Below are 15,701 nucleotides of genomic sequence, written 5' to 3' on the forward strand. Positions count from 1 at the left end.
ATTGAGTTTTATGTTCATCGTGGAGCTCCATCATAAAATATACGCAGACGCGAAGGACAAGATAACGCCACGTAACCCCGACGCAGACAACGGGAAACAGAATAATCTAAACACACGGTTCTGATTACGACACGTGTCTTTATTTGATGTGGCATCCGACGTGGCATGCGTAAATTCTCTGTAATTGATACGGCCCCTCCATTTTAGTCATTTAGGATTCGCTTAATTTTTCTTTTCAACTCTCTCCTCTTTCTCTTCTCTTTCACAGAAACGGATCAGATAAATTTTCTCGGAATTTAATCTTAATTTTTTTAGAAAATTCAGAAACGAACAAAGAAAAGGGAGGATTTTTTTTCTTTGAAATTTGTTTCAGAAAATGAATGGAAATGAAAGAGAAGAAGTGAAGGTGGAGGAATGTAAAGAAAAGGAGGTTTATATGTGGGATATTTACCGGGAACTTCGCCGGAAAATCTCCGATCTTGTCTCCGGTTTCCCGTTCGATTGCCGGATTCGGTTGAAGGTGGAGCTCGGTCGTGGAAGGACATTTGTGATGGTGGTTGTGGATTTGCAATGGCCATTTCAGGTTTTTTTTATTACAATTTGCTAAAGATTTCATTTTTCTTAAATTAATGTTTCAAGTTAAGATCTTGATTAATCTGTTTTGGTTATGAATTTGAAGGACTTTTGTTTACTTGATTTATTTTTTAAATTAAGTTGAAAGTAAAACAAAATTACTTCACAGTTGACTTAGGCCAAAGTTCTGAGGAATAAAATCAAGGATTGAACTATAATTGAAGAAAATGGCTGATTTGATTTGGTTTTCAATGTTTGGAAATTTAGATTGTGGGAAGCTGATAACATGGGGTTCAACAGATGAGGAAGGACAAAGCTATTTGACATCAGGAAGCATGGGTAAATGAAGCGACCCTTTAATTTATTCAATGATTAATGGTTTTGTTTTCTCTCGAATTGATAAAACACGATATGTTCTATTCTGGGGTACATTTTTTTTTCTTGAAGGAAACACCAGAGTCGTTTCCTCTTCCAACTGAAGCTCCAATAGTGAAAGCAGCTGCTGGCTGGGCTCATTTTGTGTCGTAACAGGTATTTTCTTGGCTGGGCTCATTTTGTGTCAGTAACAGGTATTTTCTTTATTTCCTATTTTTCTTTCGCTTTTAAGAATCTCGATTAGCTTAAATAAAGTAGTGCAAATAAAATTCTTTGAGGTACGAAGAAACAAGAACACAAGTTATGTTTACTGGTTGAGAGATGAAGATTCTGAAAGTTATTTGGGAAATGCTGATGTTCATTGTTCTTGCATCACGGCCTTATAGGTAATATTGTAGAAATAATTGTTGATTCTCCCAATTGACAGAAACTCTACTAGACTGGAAGATCTTTAGTGCTTATATAGTCTCCTTGTTAAGGGGACTTCACTCTTTAATTATTTTATGCAGATTGGTTAATACGATAGTTTGGTGGTTGCATGTTCTTCACGGTGCAGGCTTTGCGCAACTGCCTTTTGGTTATTATACCATCTTTCTAATCGAGTTGTGTCTACCTAAACAGATTCTGAATGATCCCTTCAAATTTCCAATGTGCAGATACAGGTGAAGTGTACACATGGGGCTGGAAAGAGTGTGACCCTTAGGGAAAGTCACCCTTGATTTGGTTGCTGGAGGGAGCTTTCAAAGGAAATTGGTGGAAAACAGGGTACAGTTCAAACCGAACAAGGTGATTTCCTTGAAGACTAATTATTTCAATAATAACAATGGTGCACCATTTCACGTTTCAAACTAATGCTATGGGGGTTGAATTTTATTACAGTTAGTCCAAAGTCTCGAGGCCTAAATGTTGGTACTGGAATGGTTTCTCAAACCGAGAATCAAAGACAGGGGAAGAAGTGGCAAAGCGAAGGAAAATATCTGCAGCTAAAGAAGAACATGAAAGCTCAGCTTCTGGAGATGAATATTTCACATTGACTCCATGTCTTGTGAATCTGGGTCCAGGAGTAAGGATCACAAGCGTTGCTGCGGTGGGCGTCATACTTTAGCACTGTCAGGTAAATAAACTACATATTGGGTTGCCAGCTGGGACAGTTGTATCTTCAGGTGAAGAAGTATCCTCTTGTCATCACACCATGTAGTTTTGTAGGTTGTGTGAAGTACGAAGATATGGAAGATTTTTAATCTAAAGCAAGACACCTGATGCTTCATATTTTTAACCGAGGTTTCAGATATGGGACAGGTGTGGGGTTGGGGCTATGGAGGCGAAGGACAGCTAGGCCTGGGTTCCCGAATAAAATGGTGTCTTCTCCTCACCTCATACCATGCATTGAACAAAATACTTCTGGAAAAGATGCGCCTCCAACTGTTCGTCAAGGAAGCTTGAATTCACAAGTGCAACTTTCTAAAGCAGCCGGAAGCTACGTGAAGGAAATCGCTTGTGGAGGTCGGCACAGTGCAGTAATAACAGGTCAGCTTTTGTTACTAGAACAATCCGTTACTTTGTTAGGAAGGAAGTTGGATTTACTTATTTATTATTACTGAAATTAAACATATTGGTTTAGTTTGATATGATTTTTCTGTTATAGTTCAACCGTGGCTTTGACCTTCATCAAGATGATTCTAGCTTATATTTCTCTGACATGGATCTCGTTAGGTTGATTCTGGTCACAAGTGGTTGCAAATTTTCAGCTGCATTCTATGTTAAATATCGTTGATATATTTTGAACATTCTTACATCCCTCTATCTTTTTTTCAATTGTAGATGCCGGAGCTGTACTTACCTTTGGTTGGGGGCTGTATGGGCAGGTAAATCTTCTCAATGTGTTATCTATTGCTTTTGTTGTTGGTTAGTGAGATGAATGCATAAGATGGTGCATTTTCTGAAATTCCTCCGCCTATATACTATGAGTATCTAAATGTTTATCGTCACCTTATATTTTATGGCATATATGACCTGTTTTCTGGAGACACTAACCTTCGGTAGTATTTTGTTCATTTTTCTTGTAAAACTTAAGTCAATTCTGCCTCTTTTATCCAGTGTGGACAAGGAAGTACAACTGATCTTCTGAGACCAACTTGCGTTTCCTCTTTATCGGGTATTCAAGTTGTAGGACTTGCTGCTGGACTCTGGCACACGGTGTGCATAGCTGCTGATGGTCAGGTGTTTACCTTTGGTGGAAATCAGTTCGGACAATTGGGTACTGGTGCTGAACAGGCTGAGGTACATTTAATGCTTTTATTTGTTTCTCTTAGGTTGTGTTTGGAAAGTTACTTAGTAATTGGATTTGGTGCAATTGCTTGTAATTACACATGTTTGAGTGATTGTTGTAATCAGTGAGTCCGACTGAATTGACTGTAATTAGATACGGTTGATAATTGGGGGAGTTGGCGTGTAATTAACCATAATGAATTCCCCATTTTTTCATTCATTTTTAAGGTAGCGGATCCCATTGAATTTTACATAATTGCACTTTGTCAATCAAATATGTTTAAAGATATAGAATTCCTTGTAACTATAAGAGTAAACACATCTTTTAAGTCGTCTACCCAGTAAGGGATAAGGGGAGTATGAAGTACATGCTATCACCGGCAAGATGCTAGATTGAGCAGTCCTTTGGATGAAATAGAAACTTAAGCCTAGGAGTTGAGCAACCTAGAAGTTAGACAATTGACCTGAGAATCAACTTTCAAGCTACTTCTTTCTTATTCATTTCTGTTACCAGAATTAAGCTTTTTTTTTTTTAAATTATGTTTTCAAAAGCTTGTTACTCCACATTTTACTAATGTGCCTGAAAAACATTCAAGGTATTGGAGATGTTCCAGAAACTAATTAAATGTTTCTATATGCCTCAGACATCACCAAAACGATTGGATGCAGCAATTTTGGAGGGCAAGCATGCGAAGAAGGTATCATGTGGGGCTCGTCACAGCACTATACTTACAGGTATGAATACGAATGAAACTGGTGCTACAAGCAAGCATCAAGGGATAGGAAAACTAGCTCTCGGTCTATTTCGGCTGGTGCTATATGTTAGGTTGTAGAACTTTTAGTAAGTGCTTAGATAGGTACAGAGGCTAATATGTAAAATTTATTTTCTAATAGTTCAATAACTGAAGAATCAACTCAAAATATAAGGGTCTTGGAATTTATACAGAAGTATCCATGCTATAGTTGTCAAGTAGAACAAGATAAATAATCATCAAGAGGAAAGATAAGCATCGGACTAAAATTGCTTATTGTTTTTCTTGCAAGATGATGACCAAGTACTTAGCTGGGGCTGGAATAAATATGGTCAGGTATGATGTTAACTGCCCGATCTACTTTCTAGTTTGCTGCACGACATTTTGTGTGCAAGAATTTCGGTATTCATACTTCTTACTTGCCGGCTTTTGCATGCAGCTTGGTCTGGGTGATACAGTCGACCGTAGCATTCCTGCCCTTGTTCCTATAGCTGGTTGCATACCAATAAACATTGCTTGTGGTTGGTGGCACACGCTCATGCTTGCAGAAACATCAATTTTGGAGCCCAATTAGGCCAAAACAGATCCAAGAGGGAACAGTTTTGGTAAATATGGAGATGTACTAACTTGTCAAGGTTATTTGATGTAGTATCCATCTCTTAGTGTACATACAGTTTGCTGTTTGTGCATTCTTTGGGAATCTAGTTTTGTCATCAACAGAAGATTGAAGTGACAACTGCATTTAATTTGTACACAATCCATAAATACTTGCACTGATACATTATGATAATTCGTAGGTTGGTTTGTCTGGTAATGCAACGTTGTTTGGACAAAAATGTCATCTTCTGCTCATGAAAATCTTCTCAATTTTGACATCAGAAACAGAACAGGTTAGGTATTAGAGCTTTTGCCCAATGTAACTTCTTTATTGAGAAACCATGGTAAGAAAAATGGGCTTTATTACTGGTGAGGATGGCAAGACTGGAAGCATCTGACTAAGAAGAATAAGATGTGATTGTTCGTTGCGTTTGAAAGTTTCATTATTTCTTATTATTAAAGATATCATATTTTCCTATGTATTACTATTCCATATGCATTTCTCTTCCAAATATGATGTTCAAAAGTGAGGCAGCCATGTAGTATATATATTGTCATGTCAATTAGTTAATCCCCCAATTTCTACTTATTTAAATAATATTTTAATATCAAATATTGAATCTATTATTGATTATGTTAATGTTAGAAGATTAAATGAAATATGAAAAAATATTATTTTATTGAAGAAGGATCAAAATTGAAAAAAATATGAAATATGAAGGTGGAATGATAGTTTGATCCAAGGGTCTTGAATATGTGATAATTTTTTATTTTGACCCTTATGATGTAATTATTCATGATTTATACTAGTTATGAATTGACATAGACAAAAAAGTGACCAAATTAAAAAGGATTAAAAGTTTAGGGTTAATAGTTGTAGATAACAAAAAGATTATATAAAAAGGTGACAGAAATATTATTAAGTTTATACATGGTATTATTTCTGTTTAATAGTTTTTATTTCTGTTTAATAGTTTGAAGTGGTTATATTGTTGTAGTGTCTGCTGTGATTATATTGTGGTGTCTATTCAAAATTTTTCTCAATCATTAATAGTGTATATGTACCTTACAGACGCAGTTTTTCAAACAAGAGATTTTTAGTTTAAATAATACTCTTTTTTACTATTGAGATCGTTTAGTGGTTTTATGTATTGTAAAATAAATGAAAAGAATATATATATATAAACTGTCCATGGTAGGAATAAGTTGATGTTTTAAATTAGGCTAAGAGACATATGAATGGATCTACGGACAGGTCATGATTTTATTTGATTAAGACCTTAAAATCAAGTGATATGATCATTTGATTATTTCACATTACATTTGGTCGTGAGACTTGTTTACGGTCTATGTGGGATTCAATAGGATATATGCTAATACAAGAAATGTTTTTTATTTCCTAAATCTTGGCACTTATATTTAAACAAGTGGGCGAGTGATGTGCCACCAACTTTAATCAAATACCTTACTCTAAAATCATGTCCAAACAAACCAACATTTGTTAATCTAACCTAAATCCGAAACCATCAAGCGGTTTCAGTGGTTAAAGAAAATGTTATTTTCTTTTGAAGTCTTGGGTTCGAGAAATCATATTTGCAGGATATGTGTACATGAATTAAGAAAAAATTATGAATAGATACTATCTTTATAACCATCCTGAACTTCTAAAAAAATCAAACACAAATCCATGTTTATCACCACATTTTTAATCAAAAATGAATTTATGTATTTTTATGTTTTAAAATTACAAATAATCAAATAAAAATAAAAGTGATGGAAACTAAAAGTTAAGAAAATTAATGACAGCTTATTAAAGAAAGAAATGTTAGATAATCACAAATCCCTCCAATCATATTAGGAAAGCTCATACATTGTTGCAACGTACCCCAAGAGGAAAACATTAGATTAAGGAGAAATTAATTAATCAAATGATTGATCACACCTGACGTACTCAAACTAAAATCTATATTTCGAAGTTATAAATAAAATTTACTTAAGTCTTAGAATATTAATATCATATACCAACAATCAATTAGTCTAGTAGGATGAGGGTTAGATCCCTTAAATAGGATTAGAGGTTCAAACCCTGAAATTTACAAATAAAACAAACTGGGTTGAGATGATCGCTCTTGGCTCTACAGTAGCGGTGGTTATACCAAAAAAAATATTAATATCATATCATTTACGTTCTTGTATCATACAAATGTCACTTTAATGATTAAATGTTGTTTTGAAATTAATGTGGAATATATTTAAAATATGAGATTAAAATTTAAACATCATATATTTATATATGAATACTTGAACGTAGTGTGATGGAAAATGAAGTGTCACTAAAATTACGGAGGCAATTTTTTTCCCTTTCAAATTCGTCATATTTGAATAGTCTATTCGATAAACATAGACATGTTTAAAATTGGCAAGACCATTAATGTTTTTCACTTTCTTAATTGTGTCTTTGAAGTTTTCTTTATAGAATTTAAATTATAGAATTTCAAAAGAAAAAAAATTCAAATAAGTCATTTTTATATGATCAACTGACTGTCAATATTCTTACTGACGTGGTATGATAACATTTAAGGACACAACTAAAAAAGGTATAATAATAAAGTTAGCTCCTAATATTTGTTCAATTGGTATAATGACAAAATTAGTCACCAACGTGTACAAAAATTGTCACTTTGTCTCTTATTGTTTTTATTAATATTGTAGTCTCAAATGTTTCAATTTTTGATCAAATTAATTCTTGTTGGATGGAACCGTCACTATTAGAAAAAAACCCCTTTAATGACGCTCATTTATGACGGTCATTGAGCGTCATTGAAACCCCCGTCATAAATTAATATGACACACATGTATGACTTACATTGCGTGTCATTGAAGCCCGTCATAAATGAAGTTGACACACATTTGTGTGTCACAAATTTATGACATGCATGCATGACTTATATTGCGTTTCATTGAAGCACATGTCATTAAAAAAGACGACACACATTCGTGTGCGTGATTGTATTTCGTAAATTATATATATATATATTGTAGATTGACAAATAATAAAACTAAATTATAATTACTGCCTCATAATACTAAATATATATATCATATTATATATAAGCAATTTATTTGCATATAATATATTCACATTAAGTTATCAAAATATTGTAATCGTATGTCGATACAAAATATCACAACATAATAAAGTTTGCCACATAAGTACTTATTCTTTGCTAATATCATCAATGTCATCATCCATGTATTCTTCCTTCCCATCGCCAACCTAAGTAAAAAATAAGAAATAAGTATATAATTTATACTTATTTAAAGTGAAGTATATAACTATCAAAGAGTACTAAAATGACCAATTTTACATATGCATTCTTTGAAGCATATGTAAAAATAAATTTTACACATTTAATTAGTAAAACTTCCAATATAAATTATATACATTATCACGACACGAATTCATAGTTTTCAGTCTTGCTAACAAGTACTTGCATTAATTTGTTTAGAATAACATCCTACTTCAAGTCCATATGATAGTTGTATGACTAATGTGTATGTATGATATGACAGATGTGTATAAAAAAAGTTTTCTTACATTCTTATTGACCAACACTTCAAGTCCGTTCTCGACTATCTTTTTCATGAACTTACAAACATAATATCCACACTCGGTGCCTCCCGACTGACGGGGACACGACAAACAGTTTACAATAAACGATTAGTCAAAATGAAAGCTGTAATTTAAACAAGGAATGATCGATCGAATTCCTCACCAAAACATTGATCCAATTGAGGCTAACCTTTTTGTTAGTTCCACTTTGAGCAGTGTACAATTTCATTGCCTATAAAAATTGATGAAATATATCAAATAATATACTATAATGTTTCGATAATTTATGTTACTTACACATCAATAATCTGCTTCAACTGCTGATGGATATTGGTGGGCCTCAAGGAATCAAGATAATAACAACTTGTTGCTTTCATATCTATCACGGCCAACACCCAATGTCTTCTATTAAAACCAAAAAACCAAATTCAGTTACTAAAATATATTGATAATCAAATGAAAAAACAAACTCGGGATTATATGGCACTAGGACGATGTCATTGTCCTTTCTTAGAGACAATCGATCTGCAACGCTTCTAATTGCCTCATCGCTATTTTTGAATTTTGCCTTACGTCCTGATGGCGAGATTGCAGATGGGCTCACAAAGCAAATTCCATGATCTCTTTTTGGCTCATTCTTGATTTCCTCAAACAAGTACCTATATATTAACATACAAAAACTAAAATGATTAAATATATTGTGTTTTACTAAAATTAAAATTAAGCACTTACATCATATAACAAGTAATCGCAGAACCGATCATCTCATCCACAGTAAAAACCACTTCAAAATCTTCCCAAGTTATGTACGTGAAACTCTCGTACCCAAACATATCATCCTCATATTGCACTTTCACGGACTCCACATTTTTAAGTTGTATATCAACCATACGTGCACACACTTTCAAAACACGGTTGCTTTCAAATCTTGGCATTGTCCTCATTTGTGCTCTCGTCCTCCTCCTTTGCGGTGTTCCCTCCTCCTTTTCTTTCTTTTTTTCCCTCTTCAGTGTCCCTTCTCCTTTCTCCTTTTCCTTTTTCCTTTACGGTGTCCATTCTCTTTTCGCCTATTCCTTTTCTTTCTTTTTTTTCGTCTTCGGTGTCCCTTCTCCTTTCTCCTCTTCCTTTTCAACAAGTTCTCTTTGTCATTTTTTTCCTTTCTTACTTTCTACTTCATCTCCGTTCACACGTTTTTTTCCCATAAACACCAACACCTTTTCTTACAAAAAAATATAAAGAAATCATTTAAATTAGACCTATATAATTTCTTTAAATAAATGAAAATATTAACAAATCAGAGCATCGAATGACTAGATATCTAGGCCACTTCACTAGGAACCCCACTGCATCTTTAACCTTGTAAATGAACTCGTCATCTAGTGGAAATGGTAGTAAAACGTCTCTTTGCACACTCATTTCCATCATTACTTCAATGTTTTCACCTGTTATATAAAGTTAAAACTAAGATTCAATATTCAAAAAATGAAAAAAGAAAACTGATCTTTTTTGTAATATCTGATAGATCATTCTGCTTCACTATCGTTCCTTTAGCAACTATATTGGAGGCAAATCAATCGCAAGATAACAGGAAGTATCCTACAAATATATAATATTAGTTTAGTCAAGACTTACATTTAATTCATACTATAATTTAAAAAGACTTACAAGTAATTCCTCGGGTGGGTTGTCTTCAAAATCTACTTTGTCCCACCCTTGGTAACTTGCACCTTCAGAAGCATGATTCATCCCTTTTTTTAGTTTCTCTATTGCACCTTCAATTTGGTTGAACCTTTTTTCAATCTTTTTCTTCTCACCATCTAAGTAGTTCTTCACGGTCTTGGGTAAGTAAAAGTATTGGTGCGGTCTTACAAATTTGCCCATCCCTCGTACACGCCCACGTTGTTCTTGGGTACCTAGGGCTTGGGTAAGCATGTCATTTGCTCCACAACTGACCTCTCATAAAGTTTCTGAGTTCTGTATCTCTTCTAGTAGTGAAAGAAAATATTCATATTCAAAAAAGTCAAAGGATTAAAGATCATATGGTTTTAAGTTCTAGCATTGTAAATATTGTTGTTGTTGTATTTTTTTCCTAGCACCAATTATTCATCACTGTAAGCAAAAACCCAAGTAATATCACTGTAATAAAAACTTCTAGGAGCTAATTGAAAAGAATTAAAAATATGAGGTTAAATTTAACTTGTTTTCCCCTAATTCCAATGAAGGGCGGAAACTGTAAAAGAACAAGCTTAAAGTCAATTTAACTTTGGTGAGGTCAAAAGGTAGGTTTTGTCAAATAAAGCACCCTTTCATTAATTTCATTAATTGTTATTATTTTCATCTATCGGAAATTTTATCTAAATATAAAAGTCAAAGAATGCAGTTTACTGAATTATTTACCAGAATTGATGCAGTTGATGCTACCACCATCAAACGTGTAACAAGTATGGAAATAAATAAAGTAGTTTGAAATAAGCAGACATATATATACTAACTTGGTGCTATAACAATAAGATGAAAATAAACAAAGTAGGAATGTTCACAGGAACTTACCATTTTATCAACAACAATCTGGACATTCGGGTCATAACCTCCTTTTTTCATTTGTCTTGCCTTTTTCCACAACAATGCTCTATCAATCTCGTCTTCCTCCTTTCCCGTTTCTTGCATCTAAATTAAAAAGAATAACAACAATGAATTAACATAAACAGATGCATATCTAAACTATTCAATTAATTTACTACATACAATCTCAAAAGTTAGTCCAACATATCCTTTTCTACTCAACCGATGATTGTATCTATGTTGTCCACGCATTTTTTTAGCTTTCTGACTTATTTCCTGCATTAGAAACATTAAAACAGTCAAGACTGGTTTCTAAAACTAATATATATAACAAATACGGTCACAAAAAGTTTAACTAACCTCCCACTTCTTTGAAAGTATTTGCGATACAAAAACCTTCCAATCATCTATCTTCAAATAAAGATACATATCTAGAGGGTTGAGTAGATATGCATTAGAGTCATTCTTAAACTTCTCAATGAATTTCTTATACAGATAATGCTTAAAGTTCTTTCACTTTGTCCCTATGGATTGAATGGTGTTCTTCTGACTCCTTGGATCAAGTTCAAAATTCATCTGAAACATAAAGCATTAATTAATAAATATTATTTTTAACCAAAAAAAAAGATAATTGGAAGTTAAGATCAGATGTTAGGCTTACCAAAATGTATTGCCATAAGTCTTCTTTTTTTTCCTGTTCAACATCTCGCCAAGTGGCATAAGTGATAGGCACCATTGATCTTGCTACCATGCCCTCAAAGGAAGCAAGTTTCGTTGCTTCAACGGTAATCGGAACTCCCTTTTTATTGTAAGTAACGATAACTTTTCCTTTTGTAGTTTTTCCCTTTATTGTCGGACCTCTTTGTTTAGAGTCTTCATCATGACTTGAAGACTGATCCGATTCCATGGTACCAAGTAGAACCTGTTTCAACATGATTCAAATAAAAAAAGTTAGTACATTGCTATTTCTTGCAGTTAGGACAGAATTAATAACATACATATGTTGAAATAAAAAACATACCAAAAAGTAAAGATTTTATTTTGCACATAATATTTTAAACTAATATGCCCTCGCCATCCGGGCGTATACACAAGAAATCATCATCAAGTTCTACTAAAGGGGAGTCTTGTGAAAAATCAAAAGTAGCATGGTATTCCAATATATCATCAGTTTCACCATTTGCTCCATACTTGTACATATTATGTGGTGTGAAGCCAACAACAGAAAAATTCACATCTTGAACATAAAAAACTTGTTTGGCTTGACTAGCTAATATGAAGCAGTCAGATTGGTGATAAAGCCTAGCAAAGTTAATCACTGTTAATCCAAAATCATCTTTTTTTATTTCACTAATATCAACCCAATCACACATGAAAAACAGGAACAGTGAATATGCGATAATCAATATCCCATATCTCCTGTATACAACTATAGTAAGTAACAGTGCCATACACGGGATTGGAGTCTTTTGCACTAGCAATCTGTATAGCATGTGCAACTAGAGATACTCCACTACATTGAGGTGTTCTTGATTCATCTCGAGATGTTGTATGTAACCGATACTCATTTATGACAAAACCACTATATTTCTTCACAGTAAAACTTGGCCCTTTGGCCAACCAACGAATACTCTCACAAATGTCTTCCCCGTTAGCCAAATGTGTATCAACCTTGGTCTTAAGCCAACTAATAAATGTCCGACTGTGTTGAGTCTGTAACCATTTACTATTTTGAGAGGCACGGGGGTTATGATCCTTCAATTCCAACATATGTTGCCTAAATAATATTAGAAGTTAGAAAAAGTTTAATGCATTACATAGAGTACAAAGAAGACACAGTGGTTCTTACTCTATATACGGCTCCACATCAGCAGTGTTTCGTAATACATAAAGATGAGCTTCATCAAGTAGCTTAGCATCTACAACCTCGACTGTACCCCGTGATAAAGGTTTGCCGGTGCGAATTCTTTCATCAGCACGTTCATGAGGATTGCCAATTGATTTCATGTTTTTTAAGTAGTCTGAGCAAAATTCCAAGGCTTCCTCTGCCACATAACATTTTGCAATGCAACCTTCGGGTCGATGATGATTCCGTACATAGCCTTTGAGTGTTTTCATGTATCTCTCAAATGGATACATACACCTAAAATGAACCGGGCCACATAACTTCACCTCTCTAACTAAATGTACCATCAAGTGAATCATGACATCAAAAAAATGAATGAGGAAAATACTTCTCTAACAAACACAAAGTTAATATGATGTCACTTTGCAACTTGCCTAGCTTATTAACATCAATGACTTTACTACACAACACGTTGAAAAAATGACACAAACCTATGATTGTTTTCCTCACTTTCACATGTAACACCCCATTTATTGCAAAAGGGAGAAGTTGTTGCATCAGTACATGACAATCATTAGACTTCAAACCATTCCCTCTTGGTTGAGTTTGTAATTCAGGATTAATGCCCATCGCCTCAAGATCTTGTCGTGCTCTTAACCCATCATTCGTCTTACCAGGAAAATTCAACAATGTCCCATAAACACTCTCACACACATTTTTCTCTATGTGCATAACATCTAACTGATGACGAATAAGCAACTTCTTCCAATATTCAAGTTAAAAAATATTGATTTGTTATGCCAAAATTTAGCTCTCTCATCGATGCTTTCTTTTTCCTTCTTTGATGTTTTCTTCTTTGACGTTTTCTTCTTAGACGTTGTCTTCTTACCCATGAAGTCTCAAACCCCGTCAAATAGTCATAAATCTCTTCACCTGATAATGGTTGTTTTATAACATCATCCTCTTGTTGATTGTTGAAATCTTTTTTTCTTTTACGAAGAGGATATTGAAGTGGCAAGAATCTTCTATGACTAAGAAAGCATACTTTTTTCGAATTTGGCAACCACTGTGAACAAATATTCTTTGAATATATTGGACACGCATAATAACCTTTGGTAACACACCCCGAAATATTACCATATGCGAGAAAGTCATTTATAGTCCAAAGTAATATTACTCTTAGATTGAAGTATTCTTTCTTATAAGCATCATATATATGTCTTCACGCCAGTTTCCCACAAGAGTTTTAGATCTGCTATCAATTGTGCCAAGTAGACATCAATATTGTTACCAGGTTTGGACCTGATATCAATAGAGTCAACATCATGAATTTTCTTGTCATGCACAAATAAGAGAGTATACTATAAGTTATTAAGATAACCGGCCAACAGCTATACTTGGAACTTAATGACTTGTGAGAATTGATACCATCAATGGACAAGGCTAATCTAAGATTCCGTTTTTCTCCTCTAAATTCTTTCCACGTTCTATCAACAAGCTTCCAAGAGGGGGAATCACGAGGATGACTTAGCATACCGTTATTAGCCCAACCTTGTGCATGACAAGTTAAGTCATGTGTCATTTCTGGTGATGAAAACATTCTCCTAAATCTGGGGATGGGAGAAAAATACCACAAAACTTTCAAAGGTATGTGTTCGGTATTCTCCTTCCAACGAGATGTGCCACAAGTTGGACACTGAGAAGTATCTTTATGTTCTTTCCAGAATAGAACAAAATCGTTTTCACATACATGAATTTTTTCATATTGTAGACCTACTCCTTTTAGCAATTTATTGGCATCATATAGGGAGTTAGGTATTGTATTGTTTAATGGTAAGACATCTTTTAGGGCACCTAACAATACTTCAAAACTAGCCTCAGACCATCCAAATTAACCCTTGATATGTTGGAATTTCAATAATCCATTGCATTATACTTTGATCATACGTAAAGTGGCTTCTCACATTCTTCAAGAAGTGACTTCAATGAATCGAGTTGTTTTTCTACATCTTTGAAGGTATCATGTACCATATCTCTTGTATAATTAAAGTTCGGAGGAATATATTTGTTAGGGCATCTAGAATCAAGCTCGGGCTATCTTTCTCTATGGAAAAACCAAACCTTATAACTTTCATCGAAGCCAGAGGTAAACAGATGATAGCGCACGGTCTGAATTGAGTGTGCCACAAATTGATATAATGTATACAAGGACATCGAATAAGATCTAAATTTGGATCATTACTTTGTGCAAACTCTAGAAAGGTGTTTACACCCACTTCATATGCATCAGATAACCTATCATATGAAATCCATGATTTATTCATCGACCATTACTTACCAACCTAAATAATTATAAAGTATTAGCAAAACTACAACTTAATAATTGATGATTGATGAAATATTTATGTAAGATATAAAGAACAAAATGTTTACCCCAAATTACCGAGTACAAAGTAACCTTAACAAATTCATTTTGTATTATGCTATAGAACAATGTTAAAGGGTTATGATCCATTCATAAAATCTAAACAACCCAATCGAAACTGGAACAAACCCTAACAATGTTAGATAAATTATTTGAAAACCCAATTGAAAATAAGGAAAGCCACAATGATTTGATTCACAAAAATAAACTCAAATAATTTGATGAGTTGGAGAATGTAAGGTTTGAATTCTATTTTAAATAGAGATTAGTTTATGTGTTACTTCATTGCCTTTTCTTTTTATCCTATTATCCTTTCGGATTTATGCTCCAGTTTAAGTGTCTTGATGAATTGATGTTGGTGTGGTACTTCTGAAATACATGATTTGTCTAATTTTACCTCTTCTATACAGATTACTTGTAACTTTTACTATCCAAACATGACTGTTGGAAACACAAACTTTCTCTCACTTATTAAACGGCTTGATGAGTGCATATTGTAAGTTTGCATATAACCTAGTCCAACTGTGCCAACTGTTTAACATTTGTGTAATAATTGTCCTTATGTGCTGTATAATCAAAATTTATTATTATTTTTTCTCCTTATAAGTATGTTGAAAATAATCCTCAATATGCATAATCTAGTGTTTATTTGCTAAAATTTCCTCAACTCCAGGTAAGGAATAAATGGTA

The 15,701-nt window shown here is 33.7% G+C and overlaps 1 pseudogene; it reads left to right on the forward strand.

Annotated features, from left to right (window-relative positions):
- The first annotated feature begins 227 nt into the window (after positions 1 to 227).
- LOC120188177 lies at positions 228 to 4,661 on the forward strand (annotated as a pseudogene).
- The last annotated feature ends 11,040 nt before the right edge of the window (positions 4,662 to 15,701 follow it).

The sequence above is a fragment of the Hibiscus syriacus genome, unplaced genomic scaffold, assembly GCF_006381635.1.
Source record: "Hibiscus syriacus cultivar Baekdansim isolate YM2019G1 unplaced genomic scaffold, ASM638163v2 tig00116939_pilon, whole genome shotgun sequence".
In the NCBI taxonomy this organism is placed as follows: domain Eukaryota; kingdom Viridiplantae; phylum Streptophyta; class Magnoliopsida; order Malvales; family Malvaceae; genus Hibiscus; species Hibiscus syriacus.